The sequence below is a fragment of the Berghia stephanieae genome, chromosome 9, assembly GCF_034508935.2.
Source record: "Berghia stephanieae isolate SIO BIC M18660-M18661 chromosome 9, UCSD_Bste_1.3, whole genome shotgun sequence".
Classification (NCBI taxonomy): Eukaryota; Metazoa; Mollusca; class Gastropoda; order Nudibranchia; family Aeolidiidae; genus Berghia; species Berghia stephanieae.
In genome coordinates this window covers 35,119,784-35,132,077 of record NC_088368.1, presented here as the reverse complement: position 1 = coordinate 35,132,077, position 12,294 = coordinate 35,119,784, and the positions used below count along the sequence as shown (strand labels likewise).

Genomic DNA, 12,294 nt, shown 5'->3' with positions numbered 1-12,294 from the left:
GATGTGTTTTCTGGCCAAATTTTTAGATACATGTTTTTTCCAGATCACGGCAGCTAACTGGTCGATTATAGCTGTGAAATTAGTATTCGATACCTAATTTGGAAGTCATACCTGTGTCATAATGTGTTTCTGAAACTAATTAAAATAATAAAATAATATACGAGGGCTCTTTCATAATTAACCGAAAAATGCCTGTAAAATCCGCGTTTTTTATGCTATCAACAAAATTCTTGCACGTGTTCATACCTTGACTTGTCCTTCATTTCTCTACGTAACAGCCAAGTCTGTCGACACACTTCTGCCAACGCCGCACCGTGGAATAGATACCCTCTCGGAAGAAATTTCCGTCAAGGTTTTGTAGCCATTTCCGCACATGGTCAACAAGCTCTTCATCGACATCAAAGCACTTTCCTGCCAGCTCACGTTTCAGTGGCCCAAAGAGGTGATAATCAGATGGTGCGAGGTCTGGACTGTGTGGTGGGTGTGGCAAAATCTCCCATCCATATTTCTCTAGCCAACCTTGCGTCACTCGTGCTGTGTGGGGTGTAGCGTTGTCGTGTTGCAAAATGACCCCGTTGGTCAACTGCCCTGGGCGCTTTCTGCGAATGGCCTCCCTAAGCTTGTCAAGAGTTTGGCAGTACCTTTCAGCATTGATTGTTTCTCCAGGTTGTAAGGTTTCGAACAGAATAACACCACGACTGTCCCAGAAAAAAAGTTCCCATTATTTTCTTTGCTGACTGCATGACTTTGAATTTCTTCGCGACAGGTGAGGATGGATGTTTCCATGTCATCGAATCTTGCTTTGTTTCTGGGGTGCAATGGTGCAACCAAGTCTCATCACCGGTGACTATGCTGTCAAGAAAAGTCACATCGTACCCTAGAAAGTCTCCGCCGGCGTTGGCAGTATTCCCGTGAACCATGCGTGAGCTCTTGCTTCTTCTCAAAAGTTCCCTGCAGATGTTCAATCTTTGTTCTTTATGATTGTCTGTCAATTGCTTAGGAACCCATCTTGCGCTGACTTTTCTGTAGCCAAGTTCATCAAATACAATTCTATGGGCAGAAGTTTACGAAATTTCAAGACTGCTTGCGATTTCATGAAGTTTCAACCTCCTGTCTTGACGAATAAGCTCATCAACTCGCTTCACATTGTCTTCTGACGTCGCAGTTATCGAACGCCCTCTCCCTTCCCTGTCTGTCAAGTCGGAATGGCCGGCTTCAAACAAATTACACCAGTGATAGACTTGTGTACGGCTTATAACATGCTCACCATATACACTCTGAAGTTCTTTATGAATTTCGGTAGGATTCAGACTTTTGGCGTTCAAAAAACGTATGACAGCTCTGATTTCCTCCTTTGACCAAGTTTCAAGGTGGGCCGCAGCTCTGATTTCCTCCTTTGACCAAGTTTCAAGGTGGGCCGCCATCTTTAAAATCGTCTTAGAAATTCATCGTGCAAAATGATGCACTTCATAATTTCTGGGATTATCCGTAAGGAAATAAGGAATATCATGTCGTTTACAGAATTAAAAAATCTCCACTGGTTGCTGAGCAATGGGCATTTTTCGGTTATTTCTGAAAGAGCCCTCGTAGTATATTCAATTCAAAACTACTTTATCCATTTATCAATTTTTTTATTTATTGAATTTGTTTGTCCAACCACACAGGAAATCAATGCAAACATTGTTTGAATTATATTATTATTAATTACTATTTCTCTCTCTCTCTCTCTCTCTCTCTCTCTCTCTCTCTCTCTCTCTTCCCTTCCCTTATTTATTTCCTCTCTCTTTCCTCTCTCTCTCTCTCTCTTCTCTCTCTCTCTCTCTTCTCTCTCTCCTTCCCTTTTTTCCTTCTCTCTTTCTCTCTCTCTCTCTCTCTCTCTCTCTCTCTCTCTTCTCTCCTCTCTCTCTCTCTTCCCTTATTTTTCTCTCTCTTCTTCTCTCTCTCTCTCCTTCTTCTCTTCTCTCTCTCTTCTCTTCTTCTTCTTCTCTCTCTCTCTCTCTCTCTCTTTTCATTTCTCTCTTAATCCAAGTGAATTTTTTTAGTAAGAAGAATAAAGCAGAGAGTTTTTATTGATTGTATAATAATAAAAGCTATCTGATTAAAGATAAAATAAAATTTAGCTCTCTATTCAAAGGGAAAAGCCAAGTTTTTATAATAACCGCCGTTCTGCATAATAATATTCTTATGTAGACAAATATTTAAATAGCAGAGATAAACTACACAACGGTTTTTAATCAATTCCGGATTAACGCGGGCACGGGAACACACCGAAGAACATTGTGTTAAGTACGGCTCTATACAAACACTGCTTTGGTTTACAGGTAGATATTTTGTATAGGTAGTTCAATTTACCTTCGACACTTGGTATGTCAACGTCCCATTCATTCCCTATTAGAACTATAGATAGATCGAAGTTGCCGTCACCCAGGTCTTTGTTATTGTTTTTTTTTTTTTTTTTTTTGCCATCCATGTTTATGAGTAATTATCTTTAAACTGTATAAACAAACTATACATTCATAAACGTTAAAGGTTACACATGGTTTTGTGTGTTGGTCTGTTATACTTCCGGATGGCAATGTTGTGAGTTTCTAAGCCAAGCGCATACTATATATATAGCTAAACGCACAGCATCAAAAGGGCAGTGACGAAATGGGTTGGAGTCGGATATGATACCAAACACATTGACATGTTGTCTGTTAGACTATCCAGCCTGATATTAATAATGTAGGTTTATCCTAAAAGATACTTTACGTTATATATTTCTCATTTAAAGTAGAAATATCTCCTCCTCCTCCTCCTCCTCCTCCTCCTCCTCCTCCTCCTCCTCCTCCTCCTCCTCCTCCTCCTTTTTCTTCTTCTTCTTCTTCTTCTTCTTCTTCTTCTTCTTCTTCTTCTTCTTCTTCTTCTTCTTCTTCTTCTTCTTCTTCTTCTTCTTCTTCTTCTTCTTTTTTTTCTTCTTTCTTCTTCTTCTTCTTCTTCTTCTTCTTCTTCTTCTTCTTCTTCTTCTTCTTCTTCTTCTTCTTCTTCTTCTTCTTCTTCTTCTTCTTTACATCTTGCTACTGAAATAGATACCTATGCCACCTTATGATTCAATATGAAACCTATTCATTGTTATTGCATGTACGCAGGACTGATTACACACTTCCGAGGTGTTTGAACCGGAAGAGAGGAAGATGTGACGTCACGACTTCTGCTTCCCATTATATTATTATCTTCTCAAAAGCTCCGTGATAAAGCGTTGTATGGTTCCATTTATAGAAGAACGGTACTCTGTCCCATCCCTATTTGGCACTGTGTCAAAACAAGTCAGGCCTTACAATACGATTCCTTTGGCCCGGTCGTTTCCTGATACTGATATCTCCCATAATTTAATTCTACGACATAATAAGACTATACTAGATCTATAATTACGTGTTTGGAATTCCAGTGGAGAATTTTTGTTAGTCACTTTCCATAAGAATTAGAACGTTCCCAATCGGTCAATGTAACTGGTGCTGCTCGAATGTAAGCTTCAATTTAATATCCGAAAACAGATAAAATGGACGTTTCGGGTTTCCCCTTTATCAACAAAACAGGATGAATGAAACACTGCAGTCGAATGAGATAATGTGATAGTGGCGTTGTTAACAAGCGCATATTTTAGAGTACGCGCTTCAAGTCTTACTTGATATGACCTAAATATTTCGCAAGCGCCGTAAAACCATTAAAAACTAAATAACTGTTTAAATCAGGGGATTCTTTACGGCCTTTTAAAAATTCTTCCAGGCTGTTTTAAATTCCATTGCTTATTCCAACGTATGGAACGATTGTATATCTCCAGGTTTTATGAGTGTAACATGAACTCAATACCATTGGTGTGTCGAAAACTGACGTCAATCTTGTTATTTGATATTAATTATGATTCAAATAAACCCGTAGGCTGACTGACTGGTAAATGCGGCTATAGTATGTGGTCTTGTGGTATGACACTCGCTTTCGGATCGGAAGGTCCTGTTCAAGCACATAAGGTTTAGCAGTTTTAAAATGTTTCTGGGATATGACTGGCTTAATTTTACACGTCCTGCCGTTTGAAGGCACCTCAGTCGACACCCAGTAAAGTTGTTATTTTCGTAAGGCTACTGTTACTATTGCATTCCACCCGGGTTTACCTCTTTTGTGTAGAGTTATAGTCAGTACTAGTGATAATAGTACATGTAGTAGTAATTGTAGTGTATTAGTATGTAGTGGTAGAATTCTATTATCCTATGTCGCTTTAATTACAGTAGTAGCCACCGTTAATCCCTGATACGCTAAGTCCAGATTTTTTTATATGTAATATTGATTGCCAGTATTTTTTTTTTTTTTCAAAATAATGCCAAACGTGATTTGTTTTAATTTTTTTACGTCATAAAACGTTATTTATTCCCCTTAATATAACAAATAAAATGAAGCCAGGACTTATATTTTTGACTACAAGTTTAATTTTCGGAATCCATGTATTCCACACATAATACTATTAATACTGCTTTGAGACGGTGGAACACAAACAAATTTTTTCCTCTTTAAAACATCGAAGCTGGCAATTCTGCTTCAGCAGTGTTAGAAAGTTATATATTTTTTATAGGTTTGGATTGCCAATGGTGGTGTTGATAGTGCGTCAGTGAGGCCAGTGTTAGAAAGTTATATAGGTTTGGACTGCCAACGGTGGTGTTGATATCGCGGCAGTGAAGGTTCGCTGCCAAATCAACCGTATCACACTTGTAGTCATTAAATTAGGGTCCTTCGGAAATAAAGAAAGAGCAAGCGCTCTCATGATTGTGATAAGAAAGTAAATCAGTTCTAATTTGTACCGGGGCAGTGCCAGAGAATAAAAGTGGGTGGAAACTCGAATGGTAGACATGTTTTTTTTTTGTTATGTAATTTTTCAAACCTGATTTCCGGTTTCGGATTTGATCAGTTTCGTGGTTTTCTTATAAGTATTTCTATGACGGTAAAACTGATAAATGAATATACATGTTATTGAACAATAAACTCTAAAGGCGTTAGTAGCTCTCGTGGAGATGAACTCTAAATATTTTTTTCAAGATACTCGAATTCAGTTAGGAAGAATACATTTATATTCCGTCCTGCCACAACATGGAACAGTTTAAAATTTCAAACTAAAAAATGGTAAAGATATTCATGGATTAAAAATGCCCTTGATAGGGAACTTTTCGCTTTAAAATGCGTCTATGACTGATATGAGCATTCAGTATGTCAATAATAGGAATGGATATTTTATTTTGATGCTTTTATCCGTATTTTTATCTCCAAGAATATCATCATCATCATCATTGCCTTTTTCACCCTGGGTCAGGGTATAGGCCACAGACAAACAGTTTCCATCCTTCTCTATCCTGAGCTAACTTTTTTATCTCATTCCAAGTCTTATCACTTCTCTGTATATCAGCTTCTCTAATTCTTCTCCATGTTTCCCGTGGCCTTCCCCATGATCTTCTGCCCTGGGGGTTCCAGTCCAATACTTTCTTTGTTATAGTGGAGTCATTCTTTCTAAGGGTGTGTCCAATCCACCTCCATTGTCTTCTTCCTATTTCCTCTCCCACTGGTTTCTGCTGTGTTTTTTCCCATACTTCTTCATTTTTAATTCTATACGTCCAAGAATATACCACTGCAATATTGTGAAACAGTTTGCCAGACCACATGTGAAACGCCCTCCTTTTGATAATTTAAAAAACTTTATATCCTTGTTGGATGGTAAAAAATGCAAATGTTTTGGCTTTAGTTGTTTTTTTTTAATCAATAACTTCCTTCAGGCGGATCTTTAAATTTTAATTTTCATATTTTAAACTAAGATATATAATTAAAATTTAATTGTTAAAGTGAGTCGAACATCGAAGAAAAATTGAGATTGTATGGGTAAATGTTATGTAGTGTTGTTACTCGTGTTGATTTCTTGTTTTGTTTACCTTTGTTAGATAGTTTAAATGTCAGAGAAAGATCATATAGATCTTATGGTTATCCTTATATATATATATATTATATATATATATATATATATTATATATATATATATATATATATATATATATATATATATAATTTGATTTTACTTATAATATGTAATCTGAGTAATATGTAGCATATTCCGGCAATAAAGACATTTTGAATTGAAAAACCAATCGAATTGAAAATAGACAAGTTTCCAGACAATCCTACAATCGGCACTAAGTACCGTGTGGTTAAATTCCGGTCAAGATTTGACAATTAGGTAGATACTTAGTTGTGCCCCAGAAAGCTTTATTTATTATAAAACGAAGAAGTCTCCGCTGACGCGACGAACAAGAACCGTGTGTTCTGTTGTACGCACTCTAGTTCTTTTATTCCTACAAATCTTTTCGTTGTGCATACAACAGCTTGAGGCTGTGGATAGATGTAAATATGTTTTAAAGTTACATGAGCATAGTATAGCAGCTCTTTTTTTGAAAAGGACAAAATAATTAAAACTAAACGTTTCGGGTTTGAAATCCTTCATCACCGAACAACACTTCGCCATCTTGTATCCCATCCCGATTGGACATACAGAGCCTTTTCCACCCGTCTCTGGATTTTTACACGAAGCATTATCGTTTAAATTGTTTCAATGTTTACTGAAGAGGGGTTTTGACCCCGAAACGTTCCATGTTAGGTAGTTTGTTATTTTTGAAACTAGTTCATTCATTTTTGTTCTATAATGATTGCTTGTGAGATTATATTGAATGCTGGTCTTTTGAGAAAAGTTTACTGGTCGTCACTTATTTCACACTACAATAAGATAATCTAAGGTACCGTGTTCTAAAACCAGTGCCAAGAATTCGCAGTTAAGACTTCATCGTGCCCTAGAAAGCTTGAGCAATAAAACTCTAAGAAGGCTAAGCTGACACAATGAACGAGAGCTGTGCGTTTTGTAGTACGGAGTTATTCTTACAAATTATCTCTATGGTTGTGCATACTTAGCTGCTTGGAACTGTGAACTGTAAAATATATAAAATTAGTATAACAGCTTAAAAAAATAGATAATAATAATAATAATAATAATAATAATAATAATAATAATAATAATAATAATAATAATAATAATAATAATATAATAATAATAATAATAATAATAATAATAATTAATATAATAATATATATAGTAATTAATATAATAATATATAATAATAATAATAATAATAATAATAATAATAATAATAATAATAATAATAATAATAATAATAATAATAATAATGATAATGGTACTTAACATGGAACGTTTCGGGATCAAAATCCTTCTTCAGTTAATATCACGTTCTTTCCGCCAACTTGTATCCCGAATGGAGGTGCAGAGGATTGTTGTTTTTTTCTCCTGTCTATCTGGATTTTAACGTGAAGTTTATTATCGTTCTAACTGTTTTTTAGTGTTTGCCAAAGAGGAGTTTTGAGCCCGAAACGTGCCATGTTAAGTATTTTGTTGGGTTTTTTTTAAAAAGCTTTTATTGCTCGTTTTTGTTCAATGCCACTGTGTATTTCCTCATACATTGAATTTACACACATAATTATAGTTAATTGCTGTGTACCTTCTTGATTGATTGATTGATTGATTGATTGATTGATCGATGATTAATTGACATGTTTTGGGTGTTTTGTGTCAAGGTAATGAAAATATCATGGGCGGAGTGTTGGAATACCTGTATGTGGGGTGGAGTGTACCTGTTTCTACCATGTTGGCTGGATTTTACCTGAAGTATAATTTAATAAATACCGTTTCATTTGTTTGTTTTTTTGTTGGCTGAAGAAGGGTTTTGTGTTCGAGATGAGCAGTTTTGGATTTCTGTATTTGTTTATTTATTTGTTTATCATTTATTTATTTATAGTTATATTTATTTATTTATGTCTTTATTTATTTATCTATTTATTTATATTTATTTATGTGTTTATTTATATATTTCTTTATTTATTCTTTATTTATCTATTTATTAATTTGAATTGGTTTTAGTTCCTTTTAATCGTGTGTGTTTTTCTCATGAATTAATTGAGCACACATGATATTAATATTAATTACTGCTGTGCACCCTCTTGATTTTATTGTCTGATAAGTTGATTTTGACTTGTTTTAGCTTTTGTGTCGAAGTGTTTGCGCTTTTGTGTCAGGGAACTGATAATATCTATCATAGAGCGGAGTTTTGGAATACATGTCTGTTACAACTTGGGAGTGTTGTGTTTTAACTCACTCAACCCTAACACCGACTATATCCGTAGTTTACCCGAGTTACCTTTACCCCATGCATAATTAGTACATTTTTCTGAGACAAATTATAGGCGTTGTATCAAAGCTGATGTTTTTAGTTTTTACATGTTAATGGTAGATGAATAAAACTGTCTATGTACAAGCTCATTTAAAAAAAAAAATTTCTAATTTTGAAAAGTAGCAAAAATCTCTAGGATTGAGTGAGTGAACCGTGTGAAATGATCCATTGTCGCACGAACCAAGTCTTGTATCGGTCACAGAATTCAGGGAGTTAATTGACTTGTTAATTTTTAGGATTTTTTTACGTGCTGTGATTTATGACTGAAGGTTATTGTGAAATGACGAACTACGAGTATTTTGGTTTTATTGAATATAGACAACATATACTTAGTGCGTTAAAGAGGAAAAATGCTTGTCGTTTTTGTCCTATAGAATACCATGAGTCGATCTGCGCTTATTTGCAGTTCTGATAACCCAATTCCTTATGGGCTTATTGTTGTCATGGAAATATAAAAAAAATGACGCAAAATAGTGTCCATTACAACAATGGCCCATAAGTGGGTTCGGATGTCAGACCTGCATATATGTAGACGTCGCCCTGAGTGTTTTGTAAGGTCAAATTTCCCCCCGGTGATTCCAAAGTGTTCAATAGATTCTACCCAGGTGTCGGTTAGCAGGTTCTCATAATATCACAAGACAAAAAATAATTGATTAATTAAGACCGACGTGCACAGTTTTGTAGGTCTGATAATCAAACACAGTGATGGGCTTGTTTTAACATTGTTTTAATGAAAGATATGTTACAAAACAAAACAAAACTATCCACAACGTGTTAAATTTAATGTTCTTAAGCCCGAGTCCTTATAGTTGTGGTTTTTTTTTTTTTTTTTGCCTTCATATATTGTTGGGTGTAGATCTAATCTTATCATTTTTCTTTATAATAACATTCTAATGGTTTATTGATTCAACCATTACTTCGTTATTCAACCACGCATTGAGCTATTCACTCCAGGCATTTGATCTTTAAAGAGAATGTTATTCGCATTCCATAGATAAAGAAAAGAGACATTGAAATTTCGAAAAAAAGCAAAATGTTAATCGTTAATTGTGCTAGTCATTCATTCATTCATTCATTCGTTCATCCACTTATCTATTTCATTCATTCATTCGTTCGTTTCGTTCACTCACTCATTCATTCAAGTATTCATTCATGATCTTATTCATTCAGTCATTTTCATTTATTCATTCAGTCTTTTCATTTATTCATTCACTCATTCATTTATTCATTCAGTCATTCTCATTCATTTATTGGTTCATTCGCTCATTCATTCGCTCATTCATTTATTTATTCATTCTTTCAAAGGATTTATTCATTCATTCATTCATTTATTCATTCGTTTTGTTTTTCTTTATCGTTTTTTTTCTTGTAGCTGGTAATAGCGTTGTGTCTTTGTCAAAAAACAAAAACAAAAAAACAAAACAAAAATCAACTAAATTATAGAAACGCGTTACAGCTTCAACTCGTCCTCGTCATGTTCAGTGTTGCTGTTGTCTTTGGATACCTTATAAAACGCTTCGAGTACATTTAGTGGCTAGTGCGCGGCCCGCGCGTAGAGAAGGAGACTATGTAACATGCACATAAAGATTGATAGATTACCAGAGATTAGATGGGTTGATAGATCGAAAGACAAAAAGAGACAGAGAGATAAGCAGGCATGTAGGTAGGTTGGTAGACAGATAGATATACTGATTGATAGATAGATAGGTGGATAGGTAGAAAGATTGATAGAAAGAGAGATAGATAGATACACACACGCCAACACACACTCACACACACACATACACACACACACACACACACACATATATATATATATATATATATATATATATATATATAAGAGAGAGAGAGAGAGAGAGAGAGAGAGAGAGGAGAGAGAGAGAGAGAGAGAGAGAGAGAGAGAGAGAGAGAGAGAGAGAGAGAGAGACGGATTCGAGAAGTTAAGGAAACTTCAGATTTGACCAAAACGTTATCGTTCTGAAGTTTTTCTAACGCGAAAATCACCCTTAATACTAAATATAAACTCACCTAAAAACATTTCTAAACCATTTATATCTTTAGCAGACGTTTACCAACGTTCTTGAATGCGTCTCGCAAATTTATTATGGCCATAAGTATTATCGTTGTACAAATCAGACTTATATGGTTTTATGGCTCAAAGCAGGCACTTATCTAGATTCACTCACTGATTGGGTGGGAATGTTCTCTGTTTACTATGTCAAGAGAAAGAGTGGGGGGGGGGGGAGAGAGAGAGAGAGAGAGAGAGAGAGAGAGAGAGAGAGAGAGAGAGAGAGAGAGAGAGAGAGAGAGAGAGAGGAGAGAGAGAGATTGTTGCTTTTGAAAACCAAATGGTTATTGCTACATTTCTGGGTCGTTAAGTGCATAAAATAAAGTTGGTAATGATTGGAGATACCACATACACACACACACCCACCCACACACACACACACACACACACACACACACACATACACAAACACAGGTTTTAACACACTCTCTGGAACAAATTATTTACTTTTATTTCTTTCAGTCGGCTTTCCTTTATCAATGGAATTCATTCATGCCTGTCAGTTGTTTGTTGACTTGGTCCATCCAAGATTTTCCGTAGACAATCGAATTCATTATGTGGAAGAATTTTTTTTTTTTTTGTTAAAGAAGGACGTTGTATTTGTATGTCCCTGTAACTGATAAAAATCTGAAAAAAATCGTGTATAAAACAATGCCAGAAAAAGCGGAGAGAAAACTACAACAATACAAAACATCCCAACAAATCGGCCTGCTTTGACTTGCACTGTACGGCTATGAGATCTAGTAGCAGACCTGCCAGCTACTACGAAAAAATCGTAAAAATACGAATTTTTGGCTTCAACAATAGAAATAAAGAGACATTTTTGATTCATTACAATGTGATCAAAAGAAAACTGTGGTGTCCCAAAGCTTCTATTCAGGGTTTTGAAGACATATTTAATACTGATAAATGTAAAATATTAATTTGTACAGTTCATTATATTGACTTCTATTTCTTCTCTCTGAAAACTACGATTTTTTTACATTTCAAGTTGGCAGGTCTGTAGTAATATGACACTCGCTTTAGGATCGGAAGGTCCTAGAATCAAGCCTCTCTCAACGCATGGTTGAGTCTTTGGAGAGGGCTCTTTACTCACATTTTCTCACCGTACTCAGGTGTAAAATGAGTACCTGGCCTTTAACAGCGTTGTCTCTGTCGGAATAAATTGTAATATCGCCTAACAGGCTTTGAGCACGTTTAGTGGATATTGCACTATATAAAAGCTCAAAGTTTAAGACCCACAGTTTTCAGACCTTTATCAGACTCACTACACCAGTTTATGCTCCTTATTTTGTGTTCGAACTCATCTTCATTTTTTTTTTGTTGCTCAGATTTGCCCTGGCCACGAGCCGCATTTTCCCTTGGAGATGGAATTCCAAACAATACATTTATTATGTTTGTTTTTTGTCTTTTTTTTTTTTTTTTTGAGGGAGTGATGTGATCGAGGTTTTTTTTATTTTTTTTTTTTTATTTATTTTTTTATTTTTTTTTTGTCAGCGTTGTCTCTGTCACAAACAAATTGTAATATCGCTAAACAGACGTCATGTTTCGTTCTACATGTTACGTGTTGCTGTTGGTCAGAGACGCCTTGTAAAGCGCTTTGAGCACATTTAGTGGATATTGCCCTACATAAAAGCTCATTTTAAAAAAAGAAGTCAAAAGGAAAATAGTTTCTAGTGTCACCGATCGACATTCGGATCAAATGACAAACGTTTGACACATCATAGTGTTACCCTTGTCAAACATAATATTGATAAGTGTGTAGCCTATAAACATATTATAACATTTACAAAGCAACAGCTGATATATTTCGTGTTGTTTTGAACGCATCCACAGAATCTATAATAAAATTGTAGTCACCTATTAATATATATTATAACAAACATGGTAATCTGTCACACTGATGAAAGTTCCCCATGA

General features: G+C 35.2%; 1 protein-coding gene across 1 annotated transcript in view; it reads left to right on the top strand.

The window, feature by feature from the left end:
• Nucleotides 1-12,294, top strand: part of LOC144980118 (uncharacterized) — a 98,336-nt gene that overhangs the window by 5,322 nt on the left and 80,720 nt on the right. The window lies entirely within an intron of this gene.